The 14,974-nt window shown below is 40.2% G+C and overlaps 1 pseudogene; it reads right to left on the reverse strand.

Moving 5' to 3' along the window:
• Nucleotides 442–14,974, reverse strand: part of LOC104763210 — a 51,925-nt pseudogene continuing 37,392 nt past the window's right edge.

The following is a 14,974-nucleotide window of genomic DNA, read 5'->3' on the forward strand; positions in this document are numbered from 1 at the left end:
AACACCAACATACAGATAATGTGAACTAGTCCAGGATGACTACTTCGGGGCAACGTTTGGAGGATGAAACGGAGTCCGATTGGGCTGAAATTTGGTGGGGAGCTTCGTGGTGTTACAAGCTTCATATCCAATGGTGGGTTTGTGAAATGGACGGTTGATTTGTGATTTAATCAAGTGTTTGTATTGTGGTCTGGCATAAACGATTTGTGGTAAGGTTGGGGTGTCGAGCGACGGAAGTGATCTCGTGGGCGTCGGGGCACTTGAGGAGTTGATAGTGAATTGGAGTATTTATGGGGAAGTGTTGTCCGTGACTGGACGGAATCAAATATTCCTGCCCACCTCTCTTGTTACTCGGTAGCTAGGGATGGTTGGTTGTGAGACTCAGTAACTAGATGTGGTGGGGTTTGGTGTGTTTGTGTAAGTTTTTGTAATGAGCGATTTCTACGCCGATTGTCTCGTCGGAAATATGGAGTTCCGGTGAGGTCGTTTCCCATGGATCCTGTGTGAAGATTGGGAATTTGGGTGCGGTCGTTTCAGAAAGAGACTAAAAGCAATGCAAAACAATGACTTAAGAGAACAAAATGAATGAAAAATGCATGATGAAAGAGTGTAAAACATATACATATCAGCGATGAACAAGTAAGAACGGCTTGGATGGAAAAGTGCAGTCACTAGAAGTCCAAGGATCTTGATAAGCTTTTGTGTAAGCTTTTTCGAGATTTGATGAATCACAACACCTCGTGTTTCGCCGGACGCCAAATCTGTCGACAGATAGTCTCCTTTACGATGCTAATCAATACTCGATATGTTCAATAATATATAAAACAAACCAGTTTAAGGATTTTTTTTTTCTCTGTTACAAAGGATATTTAGCAAAAGTGTACCTTAAAATTTCTAATCATGATCGCTCCATATTTCTCATCTGGAAGCCAACTTGCAATAACTGCAACTATGGTGCAAAATACACAAAAGATTTAAAAATCATTCAGATATCAATCTTTCTCAATTTCTGACAAAAGTGCTGGTGGGCTATTTACTAGATGCTTTTGGTTCTGGAACGTTTCCTAACTGAAGCAGCTCTTTAACATTTTCCTCTTCCTCATCAGTTCCAAGTTCAGTGTTTAAGATAACCAAATCTTGTCCCCTGCAACTGTCATGGTTTCAGAACAGGAAGTTATTATAAAATAAATAAATTAGAAAACAAAACTCCCAAGATAAACACTCACATGTGATAACTCTCTAATTTACAAGTTTTAGACACCCTTTGTTGTCCATATTTTGCATTATTACCTTAACCTTAGCATTTTTAGATTCTTAACCGTAAGAATTTGCATTTAGGCCATTTAGGGTGCTGCATTGTTCCATTTGTGAATATTGGATGATAACAGGTGCTTTGGAGACCAAAATGGGGAAGAATGAGGTAAAACCCGAGCATGTACCCGAAGGAGTGATCGAGGAAGAAGAACAGTCCGAACCTCAACCCGATCAAAGAGGATCTAAGAGCAGGAAGAACAACCCAAAGTCCTACCCGAGGAGCTACCCGACTCGAACCTCGTGCAACGCCTCGAGCAGACCTTCGGGCAGAACTGAGTAGCTAGGTTAAAAGGGTTTCCATATATAAACCCCCCTCTTCTTCCTCTCGCCCTAGCACGCCGCAGATATAGAGAACAAAGAGCGAGAGCTTATGAGAGAGAGATAGAGTGATTCAAACACTTTTTCTACTTTTGTTAGGATTCAATTTTACTATTTTCAGTTTCGATTCTGTACTCTATTACTTTTACCTTGTTTTTCAATACAATGCAAGTTTCATTCATTTGTGTTTATATGCTTTTTACCATGAGATCAGAGTAGTGAACCAAGGTTTCTAAGGATGGGATAGACAAATATGTGTTCTTGATCGTATAGGATGTCCTAGCTTGAATGTTATTTTATGAAAAATTCTTTCTAGATTGGTGTTCTTAATGTTATTTCAGACCGAGAGGTTGAGATTAGATCTAGAGTGTTTGGCCATCGAGAGGTGTGTTGAAATGCTTGAATCAATCAATGTAAGAGATTTACTCACTTAGCCTAAGAGATTAGAGATGTGTAAGGAGTTTATTGACAATAATGAATCGGATTTTAATGCCTGCTTAGTCATGTTTCTCCAACGAGAGTTGGTTAGGGGAGTGATTAAGGTTGATTGTTTCTATCACGAGAGTGTTTTAGCAAAGTTTAAAGATTTATTGTCTAAGGAATATTTGCTTGAGGCATGTAAGACATCCCGATTTGATCAGGAGCACTTAGGAGTTGATACCCCATCCTTAGGAGTTTTCACATCTCTATTCTTTAGCTTACCTATAACTCGACCCCTTACCCGAACTGGTACTCGATCACCAGCTTCGTGTATACCTTCGAGCTGTTCATCCTTGTCTTCTTGATCCGATCATCCCACCCGATCTTGTACCTGAATGCTTGCGTTGAGTACTTAGGCCGTGTGGTTTTTGCCCTTTTATTTACTTTTGCTTACTTTAGGTTGTTAGATAAAACCCATCATTGTTTGGCTTGACTTGCATTGTTCTGATCATATCTTATCTGCTAGCATAACAACCATTTGGATTGATAACCCTTTGTACTACAACTGCATAGGGAATTGATACCCTGGGTGAAAATCCTGTCATCAATTTGGTGTCGTTGCCATTTGGTTGAATTTTGTTTGCTACGTTTAAGATCTCAGCACTTGCTAGATTAAGTTCTTTTTCTATCCATCGGTTCGAAACTGACTTGTTTACTTTCGTTTTTGTTTGTTTTGCATTTTAGGTACAACCCAAGTACCCACCCAATCCGTCACTCGATCACCTGGATCGGGTAGACCTTCGTGTACTTACTCGGTTAACTGATTGTGCATGCAAACACGATCAAAGGGTAGCCAACACTTGAGTCCTTTCATAGACAACATCAACAGACCGAGGCTACTCCGTCAACAACAAGTCCAACAACCGCAACCAACAACAATTGAGGAGGTCATGAATAATCAGAATGGTCCACCAGCTCCTCAAGAGAGGATCAACATACGAGCAGGAGATGCTCCATCTACTCATACTCAAAGACATGGTATTGTGCCACCTGCTGTTCAAAACAATAACTTTAACATCAAAAGTAGTCTCATCCAGATGATTCAGAGTAACAAGTTTCATGGACTGCCAATGGAGGACCCATAGGATCACCTGGATGAATTTGATAGACTCTGTAGCCTCACAAAGATCAATGGAGTTAGTGAAGATGGATTCAAACTCCTGCTGTTCCTATTTTCTCTGGGTGACAAAGAAAACGTTTGGGAAAAATCACTTCCCAAGGAGTCTATCACCACATGGGAGGCATGCAAAAAGGCGTTCCTAGCCAAATTCTTCTCTAACTCCAGAACTGCAAGGCTCCGAAATGACATCTCCAGCTTTGTTTAGAACAGCAATGAGACATTCAGTGAAGCCTGGCAGCGTTTCAAGGGATACACCAGCGGATGCTCACATCACGGATTCAACGATGCTTCTTTGCTAAGCACACTTTACCGCGATGTAGTCCCTAAGATACGGATGTTACCGGATACTGCTAGTAATGGTAATTTTATCAACAAGGACGTTGATGAAGGTTGTGACCTAGTGGATAACTTAGCCCAATCTGATGGGCACTACAATGAGGAATATGATCGCACAATACGATCTTCTGGAGAGGATGATGCCAAGTACAAGCGCGACATGAAAGCCCTAAATGAAAAATTGGACAAAATCCTCAACCAGCAACAACATGTCCGTTCCATCATAGAAGATGACCAGTTTCCGCAACAAGATGGAGAGAATGCTAAGCTAGAGGATGTGAACTACATCAACAATCAAGGAGGTTAAAATAAAGGGTACACCAACTACATCCTCAATCACCAGGCTATCAATCCAACCACTCCACACGGTTTGCGCCATGGCCTACCTATTGCTAGGCAACTACCCCCACCGACACAGTAGTCTAACATAAGTTCATCGCAAAATTTGTTGTCATCTTCCTCATCTCTAGACCTGATATCAATGATGCAACAAGTCTTGTCCACTCAGAAATCCAATGCCGTAAACATCAACACGCAATTCGACGATCTTGCTAGTCGCTTATCAGCCAACTATCAGAAACTGCATATCAAGTTTGATGCTTTAAGCTTTCGAATCCAGACGCTTAATGCTAAATCAGCTTCCACTTCAACCAGCAAAGAGTCTGCTCTCACCATAGCCCTACGGAGTGGGCGCCACTTACCGACTTGTGAGGCACCACCAACCATTACTAAGGACAGCAATGACTTAGATGGGGAGGATCTCCGTGAGCCGTCAACTTCTACTCATCCACCAAATCATTCCGCAGATCACTCGACCCTTTACCCGATCATGCCACCCTAACAAATATTCAGATGGATATTCGGGTAAGCCCACCGCCAACCGACAAACCAGGCGGGGAGAAGCAGAAGGAGAGACGATTCATTCCTCCACCCTACAAACCACCGTTGCTATTCCCTGGACGGTTTCACAAATAGCTTCTTGAGAAGTATAAGGCGTTGTTCAAAAAACAGATGAAGGAACTCGAACTTCGCATGCCTTTAATGGAAGCCTTCACCCTGATACCCCCTTACCAGAAATTCCTGAAAGATGCGGTGATGAAACGGATCAAACAAGTTCAAGGAATGGTTATACTCAACCATGAGTCTAGTGCTGTCATCCAGAGAACTATTGCACGCAAGAAACTGAGCGACCCTAGATCGTTCACATTACCCTGCTCGATTGGACCTTTGACACTCAGAAGATGTCATTGTGACTTGGGGGCATCGGTCAGCTTAATGCCATTTACTATAGTCAAACGCCTTGGATTTGAGAAGTTCAAGCCCACTGACATCCAACTAATCCTGACAGACAGAACTACAAGGTTGTCGAGTGGATTATTGGAAGACTTGCCTGTTACGCCTCTGAACTGTCCTATGACCACGCAGGCCAACGGACAGCGACAAGACGCTACTATAGGAACTGCACCGGGTGGTCCAGCCGAGGGATGGAAGCTGCAGCTTCCCGACCGGTCCTCCCTGGACGCAATTCCGCCTGCGACCGAGACTGCTTAGGCTTTGCAACCCTCGCGGCCTGGTGCGTTGTGTTGGCCCGGACAATGGTAGTACCATTCAAACCCACACAAAAATAAATAAATTAACTTTCATGCTTTTATTACTGAAACATTTCTTTTTGTGGGTTTTGGAATATACTTATGAATGTATGAATGATGCAATCAGACAACTGACACAAGCTAAAACCAAAGATATATGATCAGGTGGAATGCAAAAGGTTTCAATTACTCTTATGCAGTTGCAATATAAGAGATGTCAATCCATAATGAGTATGATGCAAGCAGTCAAGATGTAAACACTTATCTAAGTTAAGCCAAATATGAAAATGGTTTTGATGTAACAGTTTGATGACAGAAATGAAAATGAAGAATGTAAAACTACTAAGATAACAGTATAAATGCAAGATAATAACTGAAACTAAGATATGCAATGAAACAGGAATGAAACTAGAAAGATGCAGGACATAAAGTAAGAACTTGGAAACAGACTCGAGCAGGCACTCGATCGAGTACTGGGTCGAGTGGGTAGCTACAAAGAACAGAAACCAAACTTAACAATCAAACAGAGTATGTTGAAAGTAAATCAAACAGAAAGCGGATAACAGTAATCAAATAGAGAAATCAATAAACACGGAAGGTCCCAGGGATGGATTCATGGGCTGGATTTTGAGCTATACTAATCTAAACTGACCTACAAACCTTAATCAACAATGAGCTATCTCTAGACAATGATCCTCCAATACTTGTTAATCCATTCTCATGACAATAACAATCAAGCTTAGATACTCCTAGATCTAGTTCTCACTAGCTATTGCATATAAAAGCAGGCATAAAGATCTAGATCATCACATGTCAAAAACCATCCTATACAACCAATCTCTTGGGATAGGCACAGTAATCTCTAGCATTAGTATTATCCAGAAACTGAAACATTGGTATGATGCTAAGCAACCTAGGATCTGTTCTTACTCTCTCATATATAAGAAAAACATAGAGCATTCCTAATCTTGAAGAGATATTTAAACAATCAAGCTTGATCAGTCTAAACTACCATAACTCTCATCCAGCCTAATCCATCCCTAAAATCCAAACACACTACTCAGATGAACAAAACATGATGAACAAAGTCATAAACCCAAAAATCAATGAAACTTGCATGATTAGAAAGATAAGATGAAGATCAACAACTTTGTTCAAAGAAATAAACTTAGATTCTCAATACCCAAAAAGTTACAGAAGCAACAAGGTATGAAAATCTAAAAAAAAAGCTTAAAAGTGGCTGATAAAAAGTATGGAAGCCCTAAAATAGCTACAGGACAAAATAGAAAGGCGGCTCGGTTGACTCGACCATGTGCTAGGTCGAGTGTGAAACACATTATTTTTGTGGTTGTGGTGAATGATGTATGAAATGATGACTTATGAATAAATGGATGTCAGGGTGTTTCAATTCCCCTTACGCAATTGTAGTATAAGAGGTGTCAATCCAATCTGAGTGTTTGTGATCAGTCAAGATGTGCATATGAGTCTAAGTCAAGCCAGATGTAAAGGTTGTTTGTCACTAACAATCCTATGATGAAATGTAAAATGCAGAAAGTAAAACTACAAGAACTAGGAGCTGAATGCAAATGGAACATAATAATTATGACAATTATGAAGCTAAAACAGAAATAGAAACTATGATAATGCAAGTATTGAACTAATGCAAGGTAAGTAATGAACAAGATACTAAATGAATGCAACAGAAATGCAACTAGAGTGAAACAGGACAAACACAAATCATAAACACAAGTTCTGGGTTGGAACTCGAGCAAGCACTCGATCGAGTGCTGATCGAGTGCAGGGTCGAGCTGGACAAATACGCAAAACAGAGCAACACAAGAAAAACAGAGCAATACCAAAACGAATCAAACAACGATCAAACAACAGGATTTAAGCTAAGAAATCAATAAACAAGGAAGGTCTTGAGGAGGGATTCATGGGCTGGACTATGATTGAGGTCATCTAACTTGGTCAACAAATCTCAAACAACTTGAGCTAATCTCTAGACATATATTTCTAAGACATGTTTAATCCACTCTCATGGCAAGAAACAATCAAACTCATGCATCTCTAGACTTGTTCTCACAAAGTAAAGAATCTACACAAGCAGGCATTAAGCAATATGTCAAAAATCAAACAAGACTTCTAATCTCTTAGCAAGCCTAATGATAATCTCTAGATCTAGCCTTATCTATGCTCCTTAGACATTGGTGTGATGCTAAGAGGCTTGAAATCAGATCCTACCCTCTCAGATATAGGATCAGCATTAAGAACATCTAGCCTAGAAGAGATCTACAACAATCAAGCTTGACCAAATCAAACAAACCTCAAACACAACCCAGCCTAACCCATCCTCAAGATCCTAAGCAACTACTCACAAGCATACATGATGAACATCAAAATCATAAACCCAGAAAATACTGAAACTTGCATCATTAGAAAGATAAATCAAAGATCTACAATATTGAAGAAAGAACCAAACTCAAATTCTCAATATTAAGAAAGTTATGAAACCAACAATATTGAAGAATTTAGTCTTTTTCTCCTTTTAAAAGAAGTACAAGATCTAAGAAAATAAAAGTGCAAAAGGAATAATTCTAAAAAAGGTAAAAACTAGGTTTTTGACTCTCTAAAAAGCTGGACTCCTTTGATGGCTGCAGGTACAAGCCCTTATATAGAAAATGTAGTGGAAGCCCTAAAAACGCTAAAAGACAAAATAGCCAGGCGGCTCGACCAACTCGACCTGGTGCTCGGTCGAGTGACCGGTCGAGTTGGCTCCTCTTGTGCTCCTCCCACTCGGTCGAGTCCCTCTCAGCACACGGTCGAGTGTCTGGTCGAGTGGGCAGTCGAGTTGGACTCCGGACCTTGGTTCTTCAGCCTTAGCTCTCTTGCTTTCTCCTCATGATTGCTTCACTTCTCCTCAGCATTGCTTCCATGCTCCTTAAGCTCCAAAATCACATGTTTATGCATGAAAAGATGCAAATGCAATGCAACTAAACTCTAATGCAAGAACAGTCCTAAAGCTATGCAATAATGGTCCTAATGGATAGCAAAAGATGCAAAGATGTGAATATATTAAGGGAAAACAGGGTAAAATATATGAACATCAGAGTGCATGGTCGAGTCAGGTCTTCTTATGCTCCTTTCAGTTGGTTGAGTCCCTGTCAGCACACAGTCGAGTGTCTGGTCGAGTGTGGTGGTCGAGTGGACTCTCAGACCTTGATTCTCTTCTGCTCTAGCTCCTTTGTCTGCTTCTCTTGATGGCTTCACTCTCCCTCAGCACTTATCCATGCTCCATTGGGTCCTAAATCACCTGTTTATGCAAGAAACAATGCAATGCAATGCAAATCTACTCTAATGTATAAACAGCTCTAAAACTACTCAATGATGACCTAACAAGCTAGTGAATCATGCAAAATGTGTAAATAAACTAAGGTAAAACATGTGAACATTAACACCCCCAAACTTAGTCTTTGCTTGCCCTCAAGCAAACAAACAAGACATGAGTATGAAAGTGAGGTTTGAAGGTGGGATCTCATAACCTTAAACATGTTAATAGACTAGCTAGAATCAATGTCCAAGTTACTAGTACTAGGATGCAAGGTGAATGAGCTGTACTTAAAGATTTTAGACAAGCCTTTCACAACCTTAACTGATTCAAGCCTTAGACTTCCATATGCATTCAAATCAACCATTTCCTTTAACATTCATTAAACAAGAACATGAATCAGATTATGCAATGCTTAAACTCATTTGGCTTGGTAATAAGGGTTTAGAGACAAAAATGGTCTCTCTTTTGAGTGGGGCTTATCAAATACAAGGGTTCTCTCACAAAAAGTGGATTGAGCTTTAGAAAAAGGCTAAAGGTAAGATCACTTAGACACATACAAGAACAGAACCTTGTCTACCCAAAGGTACCCAAAGTGTTTGTTCCTAATCATTCTAAACCCATGATGTTTTATTTCTACCCTTTAACTTCATATTTTCTCTTTTGCCCTTTTTCTCTTTGTTTTTCTGTCCTAGGAGGGGTTTTTTACTTGATTTCTCTTAGTGGAATGGATTTTCTTTCTTATATGCTAAGGTTCTTACTCTTACTTGTTTCCCAAGTCATAAAGTTTTTCACTAGACTCTTCTTTTCTTTCTTTCTTTTCTTTGACCAGAACCTTACTTAGAACTTTTAATGCTCCCATTCTTTCACTTAGAGTTCGAATTTTCTTTATAACATTTCCCTCCTAAAGACTTTACCCTTTCCTTTCTTTTTTTCACTCTTTTCTTTTCTTTTTGAACTCACCAAGTCCCAAACCCAAAATTTAAACCAGCTAGTCCTATCTAGTTTGAAAAATGCAAACTAGAACTATACAAGGTTTTATTCTTGTCAGTTCAAACCTAATACTTTCTACCAAGCTCAATCCCAAATTAGGCCTCACACTCACAAGATATAACATGGCTTGAAAGAAGGGTTGGTTAAGGGTAGGAGAAACTAATTCAATGATGAAATCATCTACTTGGATCAACAAGAGTGGTGAAAATGGGAAAAGATGATCCAAATATGTATAAAGTATCCATGAGTTTAAAGCAATGCACAAACTGATAATTAAAAGTCAATATTAGGTTCTTATAAATAGGAAATGGTTTCATATCACAACATGCTTCAGTTTAGACAGAATGCAATATAGGAATTCTAGACTTGGTTCAATCTTATGTTTCTAACTACTCAACTAGCATCAAAGTACTATTAACTTGGGCATTGATCCTAGTTTAGTGAATTCAAGCAAGTTAACAAGGCTAAACTCATCATAGATCCCTAATGCAAATATGAAATAGTCCTATATGAAAAATGCTAAACAAGATCCTAATATGCAATGCAAACTACATGAACACACTACATGAAAAATGCTAAACAAGATTTTTGTGTGAAAAGTTTTCAAATTTTTTTGGTTTTTCTATGCCTTAGATGAAATGCAAATTCTAAAATGCTAATGCTAAAAATTTGAACTAAGAAAATAGAAAACAATGTCAAATGTCATCCCAAACCCTCCCCAATCTTAAATTGCACAGTCCCTTGTGTAAGAGAAATTTGAAAGAGGATTCAAGACTTAAAATAAAACCAAAACAAGAACTGCAATGGTATTTACAATGAGATGGTGATTCTGGTACCTTATGGATTGTTGAAAAAGTTCTCTACAGCATCACTCATGCTGTCATAGGTATAGTTGGGGTCTTGACTCTGACTTGGAAGTGGAGAAACAGGGTACTCGACTATGGCCATCGGTTGCGACAAGCTAGGTCGAGCTGGCTGGTCGAGTGGCATGTTGTGGGTAGAATGGCTGACCTTGGTGCTCATAGTATTGTTGCAGAAGGGATGGGTCCATGAAGTACTGAGGTGGAAAGGGTGGGTAAGCTGGACCATAGGGATAAGATGGATACCCTATTCGAGCTGGGAAGCCATAAGGAGGTCTAGGCAGGTGCTCGGTCGAGTACATCGGAGGTGCTTGGTCGAGTGGGTGCTCGAGTGAGTTATGTGCGGCCTGAACCTCTCCCCCTCTGAATTGGCTCATGCAGTGAAGCTCTAGCTGATATCATCGGGTTTTTAGCTCTGGACAATGCTCTAGTTGAGCTGCTCCTTCTCAAAGGTCTTATGGACTTAGCCATCTTACCCATCTTCTTCTTCAATTTATCCACAGTCTTCCTATGCCACTTGTTCCACTTTTGTAAAAGTGTTACCCTTTTGCTTGTCTCTCTAACCCCTTTACTATCTCTTGGGCTTGGTTCATACTCTTCAAAATAAAACTGTTCTTCCCCACCAGCCATCTCCACATCTCTAGTTTGATCCTCTCTTACTTGGGCTGTACCATCAAACAAGAATTCAGCAGCTGGCCAAAAATCAATGTTCAGCCCTTCTCTTATGGTGGTGAGTGCTTTATTAGGTAGAACAAGCTGAGTCTTCCCCACTATTGGATGCTCAAAGTTGAAGAGGTGCTTCCCATGGTGCAACTCCTTTGGCAGAATGAGGGTGGAAGTGAGATATTGGGTGTCTATCCATCTTGGTTTGGCTTTCTCTCCTTGAAGTGGTACATTTGGAGCTACAAGGATTGGAGTGATGATGCCTCCAATGGTTAGAACTCCAGTTGAGTTCCTCTTGTGCAGCTTGCTCACCCAGCTTCTATAATAGATGAATTGGTCAATGAGGACCATAGCCAAATCTGTATCCACACTGCTCCCAAGGATAACAGTCCCATCTCTTGCTTTTGTGATGATCCCATAGAGTGCTACATCAATCATCTTAAGTTCTCGTTCATTCAAGTTTCCAGTTTCCTTCCTAGCTAAGAATGTGTTTGCTAAAGCTTTGTGGAAGTACCTTAGGACTAGACTCCTTATATTTGAACTCTTGGTCTTGGAAGAAGAATAAAGCTTGTTGTCTCCAATTGTTTCCCAAACAGCAAAGAGTTCTTCTTTGGGTATGACTATGTCCTCTTCACTTCCAACTTCAAACCCATAGAGTGTGGCTAGCTGCTTGAGTGACAGCTCATAATTCTTACATTTGATGGTGAAGTCAATGTAACCAGCTCCCATGTCTTGGTCCATGCTTGTGAAGAGATGAAGCTTGATGGTGGATAGAAATTCACAACTCTCTTCCCTATACCCCTCCAAGCACAACCCCATGAATTTGCTTAGGTTGCATTTCTCAAACAAAAACTCAACATCTTCAGCAATACCCAGCTTCTCCATGGTTTCTTTATGATGATATCTTGCTCCCATGTCTTGGTCCATGCTTGTGAAGAGATGAAGCTTGATGGTGGATAGAAATTCACAACTCTCTTCCCTATACCCCTCCAAGCACAACCCCATGAATTTGCTTAGGTTGCATTTCTCAAACAAAAACTCAACATCTTCAGCAATACCCAGCTTCTCCATGGTTTCTTTATGATGATATCTTGTTCCTTGGAAGCTCATCTTCATGAAAGCTTCAGAGAGTTGGCTTGGGGTCTGGGAACCAGATTCTTCTTCCACATCTTCTTCTTCTTCACTTTCATTCTCTTCTTCTTGGTGTTCTTGAGCTGGCCTCTTCCCTTTTGCCTTATGTCTTCTTATGTGCTCTTCAAGAGTAACCTCCATCTCCTCATCACTCTCTGTCCGCTCTGGATCTTCCTCAACAGGTTGATTTTTCTTCTTCGAAAAGCCACTCGACCCCCTACTCGAGCTAGCACTCGGTCGTTTGCCCCCTCGAGTATGCGGTCGAGTGCGTTCACCAGTTTCTCTCTGTGTGACCAAGGATGCATCACGGCGATCCATAAATCGATAAGCAGCCTTCTTTCCTTCAGCTTCACGAATGGCAGCTTGTTGTGATGTCTCTCTAGATCTTGAAGAAATTTTGGAAGAGAACTGAAAAAGATAGACTCAAAGGTCAAAGTTAATAGGTTAGTAACCCAAAAACCAAAAGAACTAAGCTTGAGCAAGAAGATAAAACTTGAGAGAGATTTCTAACTAGATTTTTAGTGTTTTTAGCAAATGAGAGAGTGTGAGAGACTAAAATCAAGTTTTCTCTTTATAAAGAGGCTAAAGAGGAAAATGAGACAAGAGTGGAACGTCCATACCATTGAAATTTGAATTGGGAATCTTTGACTCACTTTTGATGTCACTCGACCCCACCACTCGACCCCACGTGGTTGAGTGCTTGACCAAAATTCAAATTTCAAATTTGTTTCTCCCTCCATTCGTTCGAGCAAAAGAGAAATTGAACCGAGTAGGCCTGGGCCTATAGTCACTCGATCGAGTACCTCTCGTGGGCTTGTTGAGTGGCCCCAAAACCTCCTTTTTACAAGTTCAATTCTTCCCAAACCCATCTATTCTCTCTAATAAAGGTCTGTCCAACAGAGACATAAAAGAAAAATATCAAAACTAAAAGGAAAATCAAACTTATATACAATGATACCTTACGGACTTCCTCCACAATGATTTTTTTAAAGTCACTAAGACTTTTGATGCCTTTTCAGGCTTGGTTTGGAGACCAAGGAGGTGATGAGATCCTCCATGGTGTAACTTGATCATTGTGAAGCTGATTCTTGATCACTTCACCCTTTAAACTTGAACCTTGTTTCTGCTTAAGCTTGAACCTTGGCCTTGCTTTCTTCAAAGACATCTTATTGATCTGAACCTGAAGTTCCTTCACCAAGCTAGTCAACTCTTGAACTGAAGTCTTTAGTCCTTGAACAGCTTCTTCATTGTTTGGAACTTTGATCTTAGAACCCTTGTCTTCTTTTACTGGTTCAACATCATCTATATCCTCTATGGCAAAAGGTTGGCCTCCAATGGTGGGTTGGTTTGTTGCATTCATGATGTCAAACCTCATAGTCAACCCAACAGCAATTTCAAGGCTGATTATACCTTTTCTAACATCTATCATTGCTCCAGCTGTGGCCAAGAATGGCCTTCCAAGGATAATATGATCATCAAGCTCTTGTTCCATATCAAGGATGATGAAGTCAGTCGGTATCCTTGCTTTACCTATCAAACTGGAAAACTTTCCAGTTTACCAATCACATCTCTTCTAGAGCCATCAGCAAGACTAATGTAGAGGTTGCTTGGTTTGAACTCTTCATAACCCAGCTTTTGTGCTATTGAGAAGAGCATAACACTCACAGAGACTCCAAGGTCACATAGACACTTGTTGAAGTGCATATATTTCAGTGAGCATGGTAAGTTGAATGGACCTGGGTCTTAGTTTTGTTGGGATAACAACTTCCCCAATCTTCTTAAGATCCCTTTTGTCCTGATTTTGAGCCTTCTTCTTGGATATTTCAAGCAGCATGCCTTTGTAGAGAGGATATGGAGCATAATGTTCCAAAGCAGGTCTCCTTTCTTCTTCTTTTTCTCAATGACAACCTCTTGTTTCAAAGCCATCAATTCCTTCTTTTCAATTATTTCCTTGAGTTCCTTCAGCTTTTGTTCCTTGAAACGTCCTGGAGTGGTAGAGGAGGCTTGTAAGCAGGAGGAATGTATCTAACAGATTTAATAGCTTCTACGAGATCAGCTCGATCAGACACTCGATCATGGTCGAGTGGAACTCCGGTTTCTGTTTTCTATGTAAAACTTTCACTCTGAGCTTTGTCTTGTGACAAATCCTCCCCAGCTTGAACCTCACTGTCCTCAGTGACAGTTTCCTCATAGAAATGGATAGCTTTAGCTGTGAACTCCCTTGGATTTTGAACAGCCTTACCAGGTAGTTGGATTAGCTTAGGAGCCGATGTAGAAGCAATGTTGCTCTCCATGAACTTGACTTTAGAATTCAAACTCTCAAACTTAATATTCAGATCATTGTAAGAAGAATCCAACCTCTGGTTAAGCTCAGCCAACTTCTTTGCTGTCTCAAGCTGCCCATTTGCTTGTCCAAGTAGCATCTGCTGCATCATAGCTGAAACTTGTATCTTTGTGGTGGTGGATGATGAATGTATGGAATGGTGAGATATGAATGAATGGATGGCAGAGTGTTTCAATTTCCCTTATGCAATTGTAGTAGAAGAGGTGTCAATCCAATCTGAGAGTTTGCAAGCAATCAGGATGTGCATAAATGTCTAAGTCAAGCCAAATGTAAAGGATGTTTGTCACTAACAATCCTATTGATGAAATGTAAAATGCAGAAAGTAAAAACTACTAAGATATATGCTAAATGTAAAGAGAACAGACTAATCAAAGCTATGATGAACCAAGAACAGAAATAGAACTATGATAATGCAAGTAATGAACTAATGCAAGACAAGTAATGAACAGGACACTAAGTGAATGCAGCAGAAATGCAACTAAAATGAAACAGGAAACA

The sequence above is a fragment of the Camelina sativa genome, chromosome 18 (assembly GCF_000633955.1).
Source record: "Camelina sativa cultivar DH55 chromosome 18, Cs, whole genome shotgun sequence".
NCBI lineage: Eukaryota > Viridiplantae > Streptophyta > Magnoliopsida > Brassicales > Brassicaceae > Camelina > Camelina sativa.